Source organism: Nylanderia fulva, unplaced genomic scaffold (assembly GCF_048542155.1).
Source record: "Nylanderia fulva isolate GAGA-0341 unplaced genomic scaffold, ASM4854215v1 Scaffold42, whole genome shotgun sequence".
Taxonomy (NCBI): domain Eukaryota; kingdom Metazoa; phylum Arthropoda; class Insecta; order Hymenoptera; family Formicidae; genus Nylanderia; species Nylanderia fulva.
In genome coordinates, this window is record NW_028190499.1 from 874387 (window position 1) to 890561 (window position 16175).

General features: G+C 28.0%; 1 protein-coding gene across 6 annotated transcripts in view; it reads right to left on the minus strand.

Moving 5' to 3' along the window:
• The window catches only part of raskol (Ras GTPase-activating protein raskol), a 449557-nt gene that overhangs the window by 66950 nt on the left and 366432 nt on the right, over positions 1–16175 (minus strand). The window lies entirely within an intron of this gene.

Here is a 16175-nt window from a genome sequence, read left to right on the forward strand (position 1 = left end):
AACTAGCCTTTAAAGGTATCAGAAAGGAGGTGGAAAGGGCGAACGCACGTTTACAAAGGGACGCATTTTTGCGGATTAGGAACGCTCTTTGTGCCCGCACTTTGTTAGCGAATCAGACCCAACTATCTCTATGCGCGTACATAGGTGACGAATGTTTCTGCGCTAACAATGAAGGATGAGCCTCATCAATTAGCGTAATTATGCAGATTAATGCGAAGCCGTGCGCGGATTTTTTGACAAGTCAGACGGTTGACTTGAAACAGAAATGTGACAAATAGCCAAAAGAATTGTACTTGCAAAAACTTAAATTAAATATTTCTTTAATGAGAATTACATTTTTTTCAAACTTACTCGCAGTTTAGGAGTTTTTCGTATACGTCAAATTAATTAAAGAAAAATTAACAGGGTGTCTACTCAAATCTTGCAAAGAATTTCTGATCATCCAGATATTTTTCATCTAAAATAATAGATAAAATAAAAAAATTTGTATATAGATACAGCTTTTTAAAATAAATTTTCTTATTGTATGTGTTTTCTAATGTTTTCTATTAATGCGATTGCAAAATTATCAAGAGTGTAGCATTTGATATTGATTTATTAATTGTAAAATTAATTTGGATAATAACAAAGTGCGACATATCACTATATCTAAACGTTAAAAATATATGCAAAAATATAAAATAAAAATAAAAAATAATTTATTATAAATATCTTAAGGAATAATAATTTATTTAAATTATTTAATTTACTTAAATATCATCTATTAAAAAATTAAACAATTTTCTATAAAGATATTACCTAATACTAAAAATAGATCGTCATTAAAAAATCATATGTAATTTTAATAAAAACTTATATATTACAAAGGTATGTTAGATATGTTTCTTAAATGCTAAATAAGAGTAAAATTATGAAAGGGACAATTTTTCAAACAATTCCCTAAATCTCTACAAAAATTCCATGATTTTTCAAGATAGAACAAAATTCTTTAAAAATATCATAATTTTCAAAGCTTTTTATACCCTGATTAATTAAAGACAAGAATGTTATTCACTCATCATAAAATAATGATTCCCTCGAGAAATATTTTATTAATTTTTAAAAACCCTCCAAATGGATATAGTGCACTAATTAATTCAATTTAGCATTTATGAATCAGAATAATAATTTCTTGTAATGAGAAATGCGATGCTCGCAAGCAGGAAGACGATCAATTAACTTGAAAGCGTAATCGGCAAACGACGAATATTATCCCAGCCGCGATTGGATAGGAAATTCCACAATTTCGCCAAGGCGGAAACGCTCGTCCCGCCAGAGAACTGCCTTCTGCGGTTTGCAATTTTCGCGAGGGAACGAAACGTCGCGACGCGAATAAGCTCTTGAATGTGGAAGAGCAAACCGCGAACAGCGTCAGCATATTTAACCGCAACCTTCAATAACGGCAGCGCGTCCGCAAATACCATCGCGAAAATTGTGGATTCCAATTATTGAAGGTGGTTAAACATGTAGAACACGTAAGTACGAAATTTACCTCGTTGGATGAGTGACAATAATTCCATGAGCGCCTGTCCTTCATTAAGAAATTATGTGATATACATCACTTTATCATTTGTTTAATTAACGAATTGAAATTAGTAAAAACACGAGAATGCTTTTAAAAAAAAATAGTATCAATGGCAAAATAATGATACTATCTGCTTAATTGGGTCAAAGCAATCCAAGCAAAAAAAAATGACAAATTGCGATTCTTAATGCGATATGCGTATGAATGCAGAAGGTTACGATGATTCACGTGAAAAAAATTACAACAGCGTATATTGTGTAATGCGGTGGTCGCAAAAGTAGAAAGTATGACGCCTCGATTAATCACAATCGCGAGATTAATTGCGTTATTACGTTACCGCGCTCGCGCGCGTCGCTAATCAGCTGTTGCAATTAATCGTCCGAGTTCGTTGCCCCCCACAAACAGATTCGCAGTGCTTTCAGGATGCTAACGGAAGTATCTTTTACTTCGTATCGTTTCATACGTATAATGTAATTCAAAATATTCGCTATATAATAATTAAAAATTTGATTTAGAGAAAAATATTTTGTGACGTTTCCAGAAATTTTTTTTTTTTTAATGTATAATTCAAAATAAAGAATTGTTATTGTTTTTCTATGAAAACATTTTTAAATAGAAAAATTAATATATAAAAAGAATGATTTTCCTCAAGATTTTTATATATAATAATTCAAAATATTCGCTATATAATGATTAAAAATTTGATTTAGAGAAAAATATTTTGTGACGTTTCCAGAAAATTTATTTATTTTTTTATTTAAAAAAATGTATAATTTAAAATAAAGAATATCTATTGTTTTTCTATGAGAAAACATTTTTAAAGAGAAAAATTAATATCTAAAAAGAATGATTTTCCTCAAGATTTTTATATCGTTCTTAATTTTTTTTAATATCAAATATTGAATTACTTACATAACTCGAGTAATAATAATTATTGCTTACAAGCATGAGGGATCAGTGAAATTAATTATGTAACGCCGCATCATTCCGGGGTCAGATTTCCTGATATACATATACGAACTTTTTTCTTTTTTCCTGGCGAATCGCGTTTCTTTTTCAATTAAGGTGACAGAAATTTTAGCGTTAAATTTTAACGTTTTCACTCCCGCGCAATTTAGCGCTCAATTCTGTCACTAACCTCGCAGCCAATTGCTATCTCAATTGATCGTGTCCTCGACAATGCATTTGTGCCGACCGTTACGTCTGACTGCATTGTAGGACACGTGTATCGTGCACTTTTTCCGCCGAACTCATTGCGATCCGCTCGTCTGTCACGCGTTCGCCTGATGTCACTTCCGGTGGCTACATTCAGACACGAAAAACGAGGAAGTTTCATGCCTAAATTACGCCAATTATCCTAATGGCTGTGGTTGGAAGAGACTTTTCAATATTGCGGATCAATAAGACCCGATGGCGCACAAAATCAGAAATTTTTAGCTTCAAAGAAGTCATTTCTTTTCATTTTTATGACGAATCACGAATATGAATCTTAAAAAAATTTTTTTAAATATATACTATATGTTTAATTATTCTTTTCATTTTTATGACGAATCACGAATATGAATCTTAAAAAATTTTTTTAAAATATATACTATATGTTTAATTTTATTCAGTAAAAATTTCAATTTTTAAAATCTTATTACCTACTACCTTAAAAATTATTATATTTTTTTAGTGTAGCACACTTTTCATATTATTTCATACAGAAAGTAAGCTCAGTTTTAGTGTAGTAAATTAATCGCATTATAACGCCCTTGCATCGTGTCCGGTGAGTCGGTTTGAACTTGATAAAGTCAGCTGCTATTTCATGAAACATAAAGTGGATCATCAAGAAACGAGATGAAAAAATGTGTCGCGAGATAGTCACAGTATCTCCGGCAAATTCTACTTTTTCCTGTGCAAACAAGTTAATTTCATTGACACGCAGCACATAAATGCTGTTAAATTAATGTTAATTAAATTGAAGCTGCGTGTAACATATTTTCTTCCAAATTTAGCGCACTAATAAAATACCATATAACAAATTCTATATATAAGAATATACATGAAATTTTATCAAAAAAAGAATTAATATGTATATATACATTTTATTAATTTTATAGCAAAAATCGAAATCGTATATATGTATACACATTTATTGAGAAAATTTTATTAATATAAATTATATTAATAAATATAAAATCATATTAAAAAAATTTTATTAATATAAATTATATTAATGTAAAATTATGGTATATTAATATAAATCATATTAAAATAATTTGTGAATTAAAGACAATTTTTTTGTCAAATAAGCGAAAAATGTTTCAATTTTTTCAGATCAATTTATACATCTACATATGTTGCAACGTGTCTATCGGAAAACTAGAGTGCAGCGACCGGGAAATTAGCATACTTATCGTCGAAGTGTACTACGAGGGATCTCATAAATGTGTCACGCGATTTTTATCATCGAGAGAAAAAGAAACGGACGCATTTGCATACGTCAATGTCGTCTGCGCCTCCGTCGCCTATTTCACATTGAATTCTCCACAGTCCTAAACATACAAAATACTCGGACCCGCCTATACCAGGTGATGTTGTTAACGGCCAACTTGCATAAATATTAGGCTGATTTTAGACTTCAATGCGAGAGAAGATTTATCTCGCGCTACTTATGTGCGTTTAATTTCCTACCAATCAAAATACTAATCTTCGAAGACATTTTCAATAGATTTTCTAATAAGGAGAGAAAATAAAGTAAAATCGGTAGCTATTAATTGTTAACGATTAACTCGAGCGATATTCCGTTAGGAATTCAATCCGTTATAAGGATCGATTCGCGCTGCAAAACGTAGAACGTAGAAGAATATCCCTGCAGTTATGTCTATAATTTACGAGTCTATCTGGAAGCTTACGATGTCTATCGTTTTTTTTCACGTGAGATTAATCAGGCTGTTTTAATACATGACCTTTCCACAGCTGTTTTTTTTTTCAACCACGCCCTACTAAATCCTTCTGTACATTCCTTGATTTATGTCTGTTCGGTAAATTGAATTAAATAGAATGAGACATCTCCGACTGTTTTTATTTAAATTCACATCTAGTTTTTATTTTTTGAGTTCTCCTCTTTATATTATAATTATGCAATTATTAAAATATATAATTATTTTAATATATAAATTAAAATTTTATATTAAAATAATTTATTAAAATAAATAATTATTATCATTCTCCGAACTAAGAATAATCGCAAAGCTAAAATGTTTATAATTTCAATGAGTAAAATTAATATGTAATTAAAATTAATAAATTATCCAAGCACAAACTTTCAACATTTAGAAAAGAAAGAAATGCTACACTGAAAAAATGACTAAATTAATACATATTTAATTTAATACCGCCAAATAAATTATTTATTTGAAACAATTAAATATTTATTTATTTTGTGTAAAAAGGATTTTCTCTTATATCAAATAAATATTTTTTATATCAAATATCATCAAATGAATCATTTATTTGCAACAAATAAATATTTAAATATTTATAACAATTAAAACAAATAAATATTTTAAATAGATATTTATTTGTTTCAAATAAATAATTCATTTGAACGTATTCAACTAGATATTTGTTAATTTAACAATTTTTTTTCAGTATATAGATTTCGTATTCTGATAATCCTAAGAAAGTTCAGTTTTCTGAACAATAAATCGCGAAAAAAAATTCGTAAATTGCGTATTAAAAAATAACAGGTTTTGTTACCGCCTTCTGACATGCACGCCAACATTCTGCAATCATTCGCTTTTCTCACCCACCAATTGCCGCCGTGGGGCGAAAGGGAAGAAATCCGCTCACTTTGTGTAATTGCGTTCTGTCGACTGTTAGTCTACCTTGACTAACAGAATTTCACTCTGACATATTGTGCTGCGACGCGTAAGTCAGCTACACAAGCGATAAAAAATTCACTCTGATGTCTCTCTCCCGTATTTCGGGTTATCAACTTAAGAAAGTGTTCGACTCCATTTTACATTAAAAAATAAATCCTTGGAAAACGATTAAAATATGAAATTGTCGAAATTATTTCTAGATTTTGTTACTTTCGTACCACGTTAACATTCTTCTATTTTTGCAATATGTATATATTAAAAATTATTATAAAGGATTTTGAAAAATTTTGAGCTTAATAAAAACATTCAAATAAAATCAGAACAAGTCGATCATGAAATTGTTTGTAAAAAAATGAAAACTGAATCAAAAAATCACTTGTGATTAATCCGAATATTTAATATTTAATATTAATATAATAAAATAATTCACATATACTTCTATATTTTTTCTCGTAAATATAATTGTTGCCCGTTTGAGTTTTACTACAACATTTATTACAATATAATTGCCATGCATCCCATAATCACATTGAATGTAACAAACGTTGCAGTCAGTCTCAAATGGAACACCATCAAACAAATTGCAGTCGACGAAAGATTTAATTGGTAAATATGTAAATTGCATCAGCGGCACGAAACGTAAGGCCACGAGTTTAAATCGACAATGACACGATCGGTCATAATTAAGTAACGCCATGTTGAAATCGTTTCATAACGAGATCTACATTGTGCAACGCGCCTTGAAATCCCATTCATTCTCGCGCGTAAAGCACTCCGTCAACGAGACGCCGTTATAGTATCTGCGATTAAGTGTCAGCGCAATAATGGACCGTGTCGTTATCTTGTACATTAACGCTTATTGACATCGCTCACGGTTATCACTAAACTATACCGCGAAGTATAAAGATTAACCTCTACACAGTGAACAAAAATTTATTTAATATTTTTTATAAGTATTTATTTCGATACTGCCAAATGAATCATTTATATTTTTATAATTTTTTAATTTTTTAAATATTTTTTAATTTTTATATTTTTGAAAGTTATGTAGGTCCTCGAACAAGAATAAATTCACTGAAAAAAAAATATTGAATTTGAATAAGTATTTATTTCGATATTGCCAAATGAATCATTTATATTTTTATAATTTTTGAATTTTTTTTAAATTTAGAAATTTTTAAATTATTTATTTTTTTAATTTTTTAAATATTTTTTAATTTTTATATTTTTGAAAGTTATGTAGGTCCTCGAACAAGAATAAATTCACTGAAAAAAAATATTGAATTTGAATAAGTATTTATTTCGATACTGCTAAATGAATCATTTATTTGAAACTAATAACATTTATTTGATATGAAAAATATTTATTTGATATAAAAAAATTCTTCTCAAAACAAATCAAGATTTATTTAAACAAAATTAAACAATCATATATAGTAGGCCAACTAAACGAGCAAATAAATAAGATGTAAAAATTTTTTTATTAATAGTTAAATCATTAAATTAACATTCCGTTACAGAATCGATATAAATTGTAAACGTTTCGACTGCACTACAGTCTTTATCAATACATAAAAATTAAATATTAAAATATAAAGTTAGATGTTAAAAATACAAAGTTAGTTAAATATTAAAATATAAAATTGAAACGATTCTTCGCTGTTGACCAATAGATATGCAAGGCGATTGGTCTGAGATGCCAAGTTATGCGACATTTGAGCATGCTACGGATATAATACGCGAATTAAATCAATGTCAGAAAATATTAAAAAATCTTTCAACTTACATTATCGTTTTAACAAGTCCTTTTCCCCGATATTTCAAGTGTGTGTTGCGAAGTCTGAATACCAAATGTCAAAATAGAGAGCGTGATGTATTTATTTATTACCAATGTTTTTTCTAAATTATGATTCAGCAAATTTTTTAAGTATGTCAAAATAACTACTGTCTAACAATTCGGTGTCTGTATTTAAATTAATTCCATTTTTCTGTTCTTTAATGTAGATCATTTCAGATATTAGTCTTTTTTGGTAATTCTTTTCATGATCCATAATTTTAATATTGTCCCAGTCAAATGTATGTTGTTCGTTTAGAATGTGTTCCGTGATAACCGAATGTCTAGCAGAGTCTAATTTAATATTATTTTTATGTTCTTTAAGTCTCGTTCCTAGCTGTCTTTTTGTCTGTCCGACATATGTGGCGTCACAATCGTTGCAATTCAATTTGTAAATAACGTTAGAATTCGTGGGGCAATTATTTTTGTCCTTTTGAACTCTTATGAAGTCATTTAATTTTTTAATGCAACGATATCCTACCACTACGTCAGGTCTTCTTATTGCTGAAGCAACTTTCTCAGATATTGATTCTATATATGGTATGACAAAATATTTAATGTTAGTATTAGTATTATTAGTATCTGTTATATTGTTATTATTAGGCTTGTTAAATTTCTTAGTTGAGAGATTTTTTAATCTGCGTTTTATTTCTGTGAAAATTAGATCAAGAGGATAACCGTTGGATAGCAAAATGTTAATAGCTTTCTCTATATTTTTTTTGTGAAATTGCGGATGTGATAGTAATAAAGCTCTATCTACCAAGTTATAAATTGTTCCTATTTTATGACAAGTCGGATGATTTGAAAAAAATGAAAGTAATCTACCTGAGAATGTCTTTTTGTGATACCAATCTAAATAAATTTTGTTATCTATTACTTTGATCATTATGTCTAAAAAGCTTATACAACGATTATCCTCCTTTTCCAATGTAAATTGTAGTCTATCGTTATAATTGTTGAATTCGTTCAAAACATATGTAATATTGTCAGCGGAAGTGCATAAAATAATGTCGTCTACATAACGGAAATAGAAAGTCATTTCGCAATTTAAATTACTAATTACCAATGTTTCCAAGTCCTGCATGACTATATCGGCAATGATCGGAGAAAGTGGGGAACCCATAGGAGTCCCATAAATTTGTTTGTAAGTTATGTTATTAAAAGTGAAAAATGTAGAAGTTAATATAAATTTTATCATACCTATGAATTCATTTTTGGGAATCTTTGTGTGTGACTCTATAAAATGCCATCTATTGTTGATGCCGTTTAATGCAAGATCTACGGAAACATTAGTAAATAATGAAACAACGTCCAATGAAGCTATTATGTCGGTATCTTGTATTGTTTTCCCTGATAGAATGTTGCATATATCAAAACTGTTATTTACAAAACTGTCCGCTCTAGGAAGGCTATCTTTTAAAATTTTATGAAAGAAAGAAGCAATATTATATAGAGAAGTATTTATTGAGGAAACTATTAATCTAAAAGGAATATTTTCCTTGTGGATCTTGGGGAGCCCATAAGCTTTAGGAAGAAGAGAGTCGCTTGAAAATAAATAATAATATTCTTTTTTGTTGATGAAGTCTTTTTTCAACCATTTTTTTAAACAAATATTGAGGTCTTTTTCTATTTTTGTTGTTGGATTGTTTTTAACTATGGTATACGTAGAATCGTCTTCTAGGAGACTCTCAACTTTTTTTATATAAAATTCTTTTTCTAGTGCGACAAGATTTATTTGTTTCAATTAAATTATTCATTTGGCAGTATTGAACTAAATATGTATTAATTTAAAATCAAATCACTAAGCTAGGTAATTTAAAATCAAATATAATGTTTTTCGAACAAAATATATTTAAACATATATCTAGATTGTTTATGTAATTTTTATTTGAATTTTTATTTTGGCAAACATTTTTTTATAATATCGAAGAATTTATCATATACCAATATATTTTTTTTTTTTTTTTTTTTTTTTTTTTTTTTTTAATGAAAATTATCTGTTAATTTAATTTCATTAATTTGACGAATGCTGTCTAGTATTTTTAAATTATATATAAATTTTTGTGACAAGAAAAATCTGTTCGAATGATGTATTTCTTGCTCTTCAGTCTTATCTCTATATTTTTTATTTAATCTTATATCTCTTTCAATTGAGTAATCTAGCAAATACAATTTATGCGAAAATGGAGAAGTAGAAATAAAAACGACACACATGTTCTCTTTTACCTCGAGGCGGCTATCAAGATAAAGTTGTAATCTATCGTGTCATCATGACTTTTTACAGATACAACAAAAATAATTCGATCGAATCTTTCAAATATTCATATGAGAAATCAATCTAGGGGATGAATATTTTTCTTTACGCAGATAAACGTGAAAAATTGCATTATGGGACGCAATAAAATCGAAAGTTCGACAACTAAATGACGATAACTGTGAGATATCTTTTTTTCTTTTATAAACACTATCGCGATATGATCCAAACGGTGATATCATGCGATATCGACCTTATGGTGCTCTTGCATAAGTGTATGATATAATATAAAAACATATACGATAAAAAATTTATTTATCGATCAAATTTCTTATTTTCTTTATTATTCGTGTTTGTGCAAAATATACAATAATTTAATTTTAAGTATTTTCTGATATGTATTTTTACTCAGATTATATAATATGTGAAACAATTATTTTAAAAATATTTACTGTTATTCCATACGTTTATATAAAAACTTGAGAGAATTAATTTAATTTATTATATCCTATACAACACAAAATATTTTAAAAATCTATTAAAAATATTTCTTAAAAGATGAAATAATTCTCGAAAATATTTTTGAATATAGATTTTAATTAATATTTCAAAAATATGTATCAAATCTTTAAAAATATTTAAAATATTATCTAAGTAATAGAGAAGAACATTTTTAAAAATATTTTAACAAATGTTACTATAAACATTTTTTTAATTATTTTAAAATATTCTTAAAACCATTTTAAAATGTTTTATGCAATTGTATTAATCTGGTATGTAAACATATATATTTTTGTAAATTTATAATTATTTGTATGATTAAGCGCATTAAGATTATATTTATATGTATATAATTGTTTATAGATTACTTGAAAAGGGTTGCAATGACAGCCGAAACGTTGTAAATTAAACTAATTATTTAAAATAAATTATTGCCAGTCTGGTCGACTTTAAAAATTGGAGGAGAGTTTTTCATTATTTATTACTGGCGACTCTTCAGGATTATCATTTGTTTTATGCAATATTTTATAGAAATATTTAGAAATATTTTTTGAAAACATTCATGATACACTATTTTGGGCTGTATGGGATGTTATAGAATTAAATTTTCAAAAGTATTTAATGATCTATTATTATATAAATTTTTCTAATTCTTCCTCGCAAAAACAAGAGATGTTAAGAATAAAAATTAAAAAAAAATATCAAGAAAGCGTGCGTATAAAAAAAAGACGACGTCAGGGAAGTTTAGTCGAGGGAACTATAATCGTGACGACTTTTTCTCTCGACTTGGAGCCGAGGTGGGCAGGTGGTTGAACGAATGGACCTGCATAAGTAGGTTCCCGAAATGTCGATGCAGGTCTCTGGCCGCGATTTGTGAATGGTGGGGGATCATTCGGTGGTTTGCGGTGTCACGTGTTCCGACACAAACTAGTTAATCACAGAAATCTCGGGGATCGCATTCCTCTCAGACTGATTAATCTCGTCTATCTTCGCCAAAAATAATATATGCATACCTCCTACCGAGCTGAGATCATAATAATAAGATTCTCGATATATTGTGGAAAAAAGAATATATAGAGTCGAAAATAATCTAATTAAAAAAAAAAAAAAAATTAATCTGGTCGACGTTATAACTATCAGTAATAAATTAATTAAAAGTTTTGAAACATTAATCTTTCTCTATTTTTTCGAAGAAACTTTAATGTTATTTTATACATTAAATATAATTGTGGCGATTATATCGTCACATGCTTCCCCAAAAATATTAGCAAGAGAAACACGTATACGAATACGGACACTCACGCATACGAAAAGGATAGAGAGACAAATAAACATAAATAGAAATAAATATAACAGACGAGACGAAAGACGAAAAACATCGTGACGTTAGAGACAAAGAAATTAAACATAGAGAAAGTTCGCGAAGCCTCTCGAAGCCGATCGAAGGGCGTTTTGAGGCGAACGAGAAGTAGAATATTTTTACATGCGAAAGGAGAGTTCGCTACCGATAGTCGCCGCGTACAGTCACACTATATCCGCACGGTCTTTCTTTATATATTGCTGTATCGAATTTTAACGTGTGCATTTGAGAAATATATTAGTGATATCAGCAAATACTCTCTCTCACATCATTATTAAATTCCCGTCTCGTATCGTTCCTTCAAATTCATCGCGACGCGCGTAATAATTACCAAATAATATATATTTAATATTATTTTAATTTATTTATATATATCATTATTATAAATTATAAAAAAAAATATATTAAATATATATTATATCCTTTATATAATTATATAAAATTATATAATATAATATATATTATATATAATTATACAAAATATATATTACATTAAAATTAAAAATATAATTAAAAATAAAATAAAAATTATTTTTATAAATTTAACGTATAAGACGGGCAACAAGAGCCAAATCGCGGATGACAATGCGTTATCCTAACGAAACTAAATAATTTTCCGTTAGAATTAAATACCGGTGCACAAGGCACCAAATTTTACTTGGACACGGCCAAGATTTTAAAATATGAAATAATCTCATATTTGAGATTTACTTTCAATACCCCCTTTAACCCCCCTACGGAAAATAAATAAATGAATGCAAGAGAAAAATATAGATCCGAAAATCGCTGAATCGGGAAAATTATTTTAATTTTTGATATTAAATATTTGTAATATTTTTATATTAAAATTAAAAAGATATACTCTATAATTTTGCTGTTTGAAATAAGTTTATATTTTTAGGACATCTATGGGCAGCTTCGGCCGAATGTGAATGACTCGTTTAAAGAACCTACGGATCAACGTCTATATATTTTTCCGGTTCTTTAATTAAGATGGTTTGCGTCCGTTCGTTCGGTGCAACTTCTGTCACCCTAACGGTACCAATGAATTCGTCGGCGGAATCGCGAAATTCGATCTCCCATTCCCTCCCACTTGTATCGGTCTGATTTACGAGGTCGCCGCAAAATTCCCCTCGTTTATTTCTGTCACTCAGCCTGTCCAATTTACCGCACGATTTTCGACACAGTAGCAAGTTAAGGCAAGTGGATGTTTTTTATTCTCCTCCCTCGATTCTTGTAAAACCCATGTTGCACGTCAATTTTATTTTTACGTTGTCCGTAGAAAAACATTCGAATTTCCAATTCCTAAATATCGGGAAAATTCTCTTCTGATTTCAGGACGATATACATTTTCGAAAACGTTGCGTGAACTCGATTCTAAATATAAATCGACCGATGAAAGTTTAGTAGCTACTGAAAATTGATGACTTAACGCGCTACTTATTGATTGATAATGAGGAGACTAAGAAGAAGATTCTTAGGCGTTTTCTCCAGCTTTTACTTTACACATATTTCAATAGAAAGCAAAGCTTGACAACATATTGTTTGATAAACAATAACCTGATCTTTCTCTCTATTGATTGAATATCTTAACTTGAGAATTCTCACATTCCTGTTAATTATTTTCGCACTTGACAACTCTGTCAAAGTATTCTCATAAAAAGACACAACTGCGTGTCTCAAATTATATTTCCTACACTATAGAAAAAGTTATTGAATTCGAATAAATATTTATTTGAACACTGCTTAATAAATCATTTATTTGAAACTAATAATATTAATTTGACGTGAAAAATATCTGTTTTTGACATAAGAAAATCCTTTTCAAAATAGATAAATATTTATTTCAAATAAATGATTTAGTAAGCAGTATTAAAATAAATATTTATTTATTTAATAATTAATTATGGCGACATCAAGTGAATTACGTAAGTATCGTTTTCGACAGAAACGCAAGAATTAACTCGGTTTCGTCTTATCGACACATCAGAATAATTCGATGTAATCTAGAAAAGGCGCAGTGTGTAAACCTTCGCAAAAGAAATCATGGATTTAGATAACGTAAGACTTACGAAGTCTTTTATGTGAAACGTCTTCCATTATTTACGCTACTTACTACAATGCAAAGTGAATAAACGAGACAAAGATTTCTATTTTCTCTCTAGGAATTTCTGGATCCACAAGAAAAAGTAATTCTTTACTTCTTGAGCCAGGAATTCCTTGACTTTCCTATCTTTACAAGGTGATTTATATTTCCGCTTTTATTAATCTATCAATCGTACAAAATTTCGATTTTTCAAAAAATAAGAAAAAAAGATATTGATTCCTCTTCTTAAATCTTTTCAACAAAAATAATAAATAAATAAATCGATAAAAATAAATAAATAAATAAATAAAATAATAAATAAATAAATCAATAAAAATAAATAAATAAAATAATAAATAAATAAATCGATAAAAATAAATAAATAAATAAAATAATAAATAAATAAAATGATAAATAAATAATAAATAAAGATTTTTATTTTCTCTCTAGGAATTCCTATCTTTACAAGATGATTTATATTTCCGCTCTGGAGACTCTTATTAATCTATTAAATCGTACAAAATTTCGATTTTTCAAAGAATAAGAAAAAAAAAGATATTGATTCTCCTTCTTAAATCTTTTCGGAAAAAATAAATAAATAAATGTAATAGATGAAATTAAGAAATGAAGAAATTATCTGCAAAAGTTCCACATTCACACTAATATAGATTACCGAAAAAGAATGCGATAGCGCGTTACGTCATTTCAACTCGTGCGTATAATCATTATAAGCGTATATATAACCTTATAATGATCATGTACCCCTTAAAAGTCGCCGGGACCCTCCTGACCATGAGTGCACTCTGTAATTTTGCACTTTGTAATTACGATTATACCGTAGCTCGTAAAAGTTTTATGCTTTCAACCGCCGTACTTAGTTGCTCTCTTGAAACAAAATGCTCTGTACGAATGTAACATTTCTTCATACAATCTCCGAAATAAGATCATTATCATATAGTTCACTTTTCTTTTATTAAATATCAATTGTGCACATCAAGTTACACGCAGAAAAAAATCATAGAAAATTTTATTGTAGATACACTAAAAAAATTTATTTGTTTTGAAAAGGATTTTCTTATATCAAATAAATATTATTAGTTTCAAATAAATTATTTATTTGGCAATATTGAAATAAATACTTATAACCATATTGTTTTCAGTGTAGATGTGATATTTCATCGCAATAATTAAATTATTAATAAATAATTAAATTGTAGAAATTAATTATTGAATAATAATAAATTAATTAAAAAAAATAAATTATATTAGAAAAATTTCATGTATATATAATAGTCATCATAATAATAGTCATCAAAATAATCATTTTTCATAAAAAAATCGTCAATTACACATAGCTTTCTCTGAAAATAATTAAGTGTAATAAACATTCTACAGACAGCCATAAAGCATTCTCAGTAGCAGGTAGCAGCGCGCGACTTGTGTTTACCCGAGATCTTATTAAGTAAATCTTCCGAATAATCCCACTGATAAAACTTTCAAATCCTGAGCGTCTCATAAATCTTGCTTGCGTTCTCTAAACGTAGCTTTGTGAAACGGCGCGATGCGTATAATTATTCCGTAATTATCAAGCCGAAAACAAAAATCATTTTAAAGACTGGTGTGAGAGAGATCCTGCGGAAGAAAGTAATTAACACTCGTTACTTGCTCGAGCAAACCGGCGTGATTATTTGAAAAACGATCCGACGATCTCGCGCGACTTCAAGTACTTAGTAGTAATTTATTTCGCGAGTTGATTTCATATTTAATATTAATGTGAATATCTCGCACTACTTTCGCGAATATTTGGATTTAGCAGAATAACGCGATATGTAGGATGATTCATGTTAAATCTAAATAACTTTAATAGAAATTATCTATTAATCTTCACGATAAAAAAGTATGATATCACATATACATATATAAATAAGACACACACTGTAGAAATTTATATTAACTTTCTTATCATTTCGAGATTATCTTAAAAAAATTTACTATTTCATTAGATAATAAGTATTAATCAAAACTAAAAAAAGAAAATAAATTTATGTAGAATTATAAAGTATAAAGTGATTAGTAGTTTAATCTTCACGATAAGAAAGTTCATATTATATAAAATACAAAAGTAAGATCATAAAAACTTATCGTTTTAAAAATTGATCAAATTCTAAGTCTTCTTATTAGATAATAAATAATACACAGAGAATTTTCTCTTAAAATTTATTCTGAAAATCATGGTAATCGTATAATATTGAAAGAATTTTATAAGAGTTTCTCTGATTAATATTTACTTGTATTTACCATAATAAAAATAATATTTATACCAGAATAAAATATAAAATACGTTGGATTAATTTTACTATTCATATTCTTTATTGTGGTGAATATTTTAATTTTTCCAATACCATATTGTTTCACGATTACTATAATTTTGAGGGTAAGTTAAAAAATTCTGTCCGTGTAGAATCTAAATATAAAAGAAAATAAATTTATGTACACACATATTTACGATTCAATAATAAACCATATTAATTATATATGTATATATTAGACAGTGTTGTGCTTAAATGATTTAAAAATTAGCTAGATAAAAATGAGATAAAAAAATGTAAATTATAAAAGAGATATAAAAATATATGTATTCATATTTTCATTTATAAATTTTTATCGCTTACTGCTTGAGTTTTACTATTTAAGTATTTTTATGTGT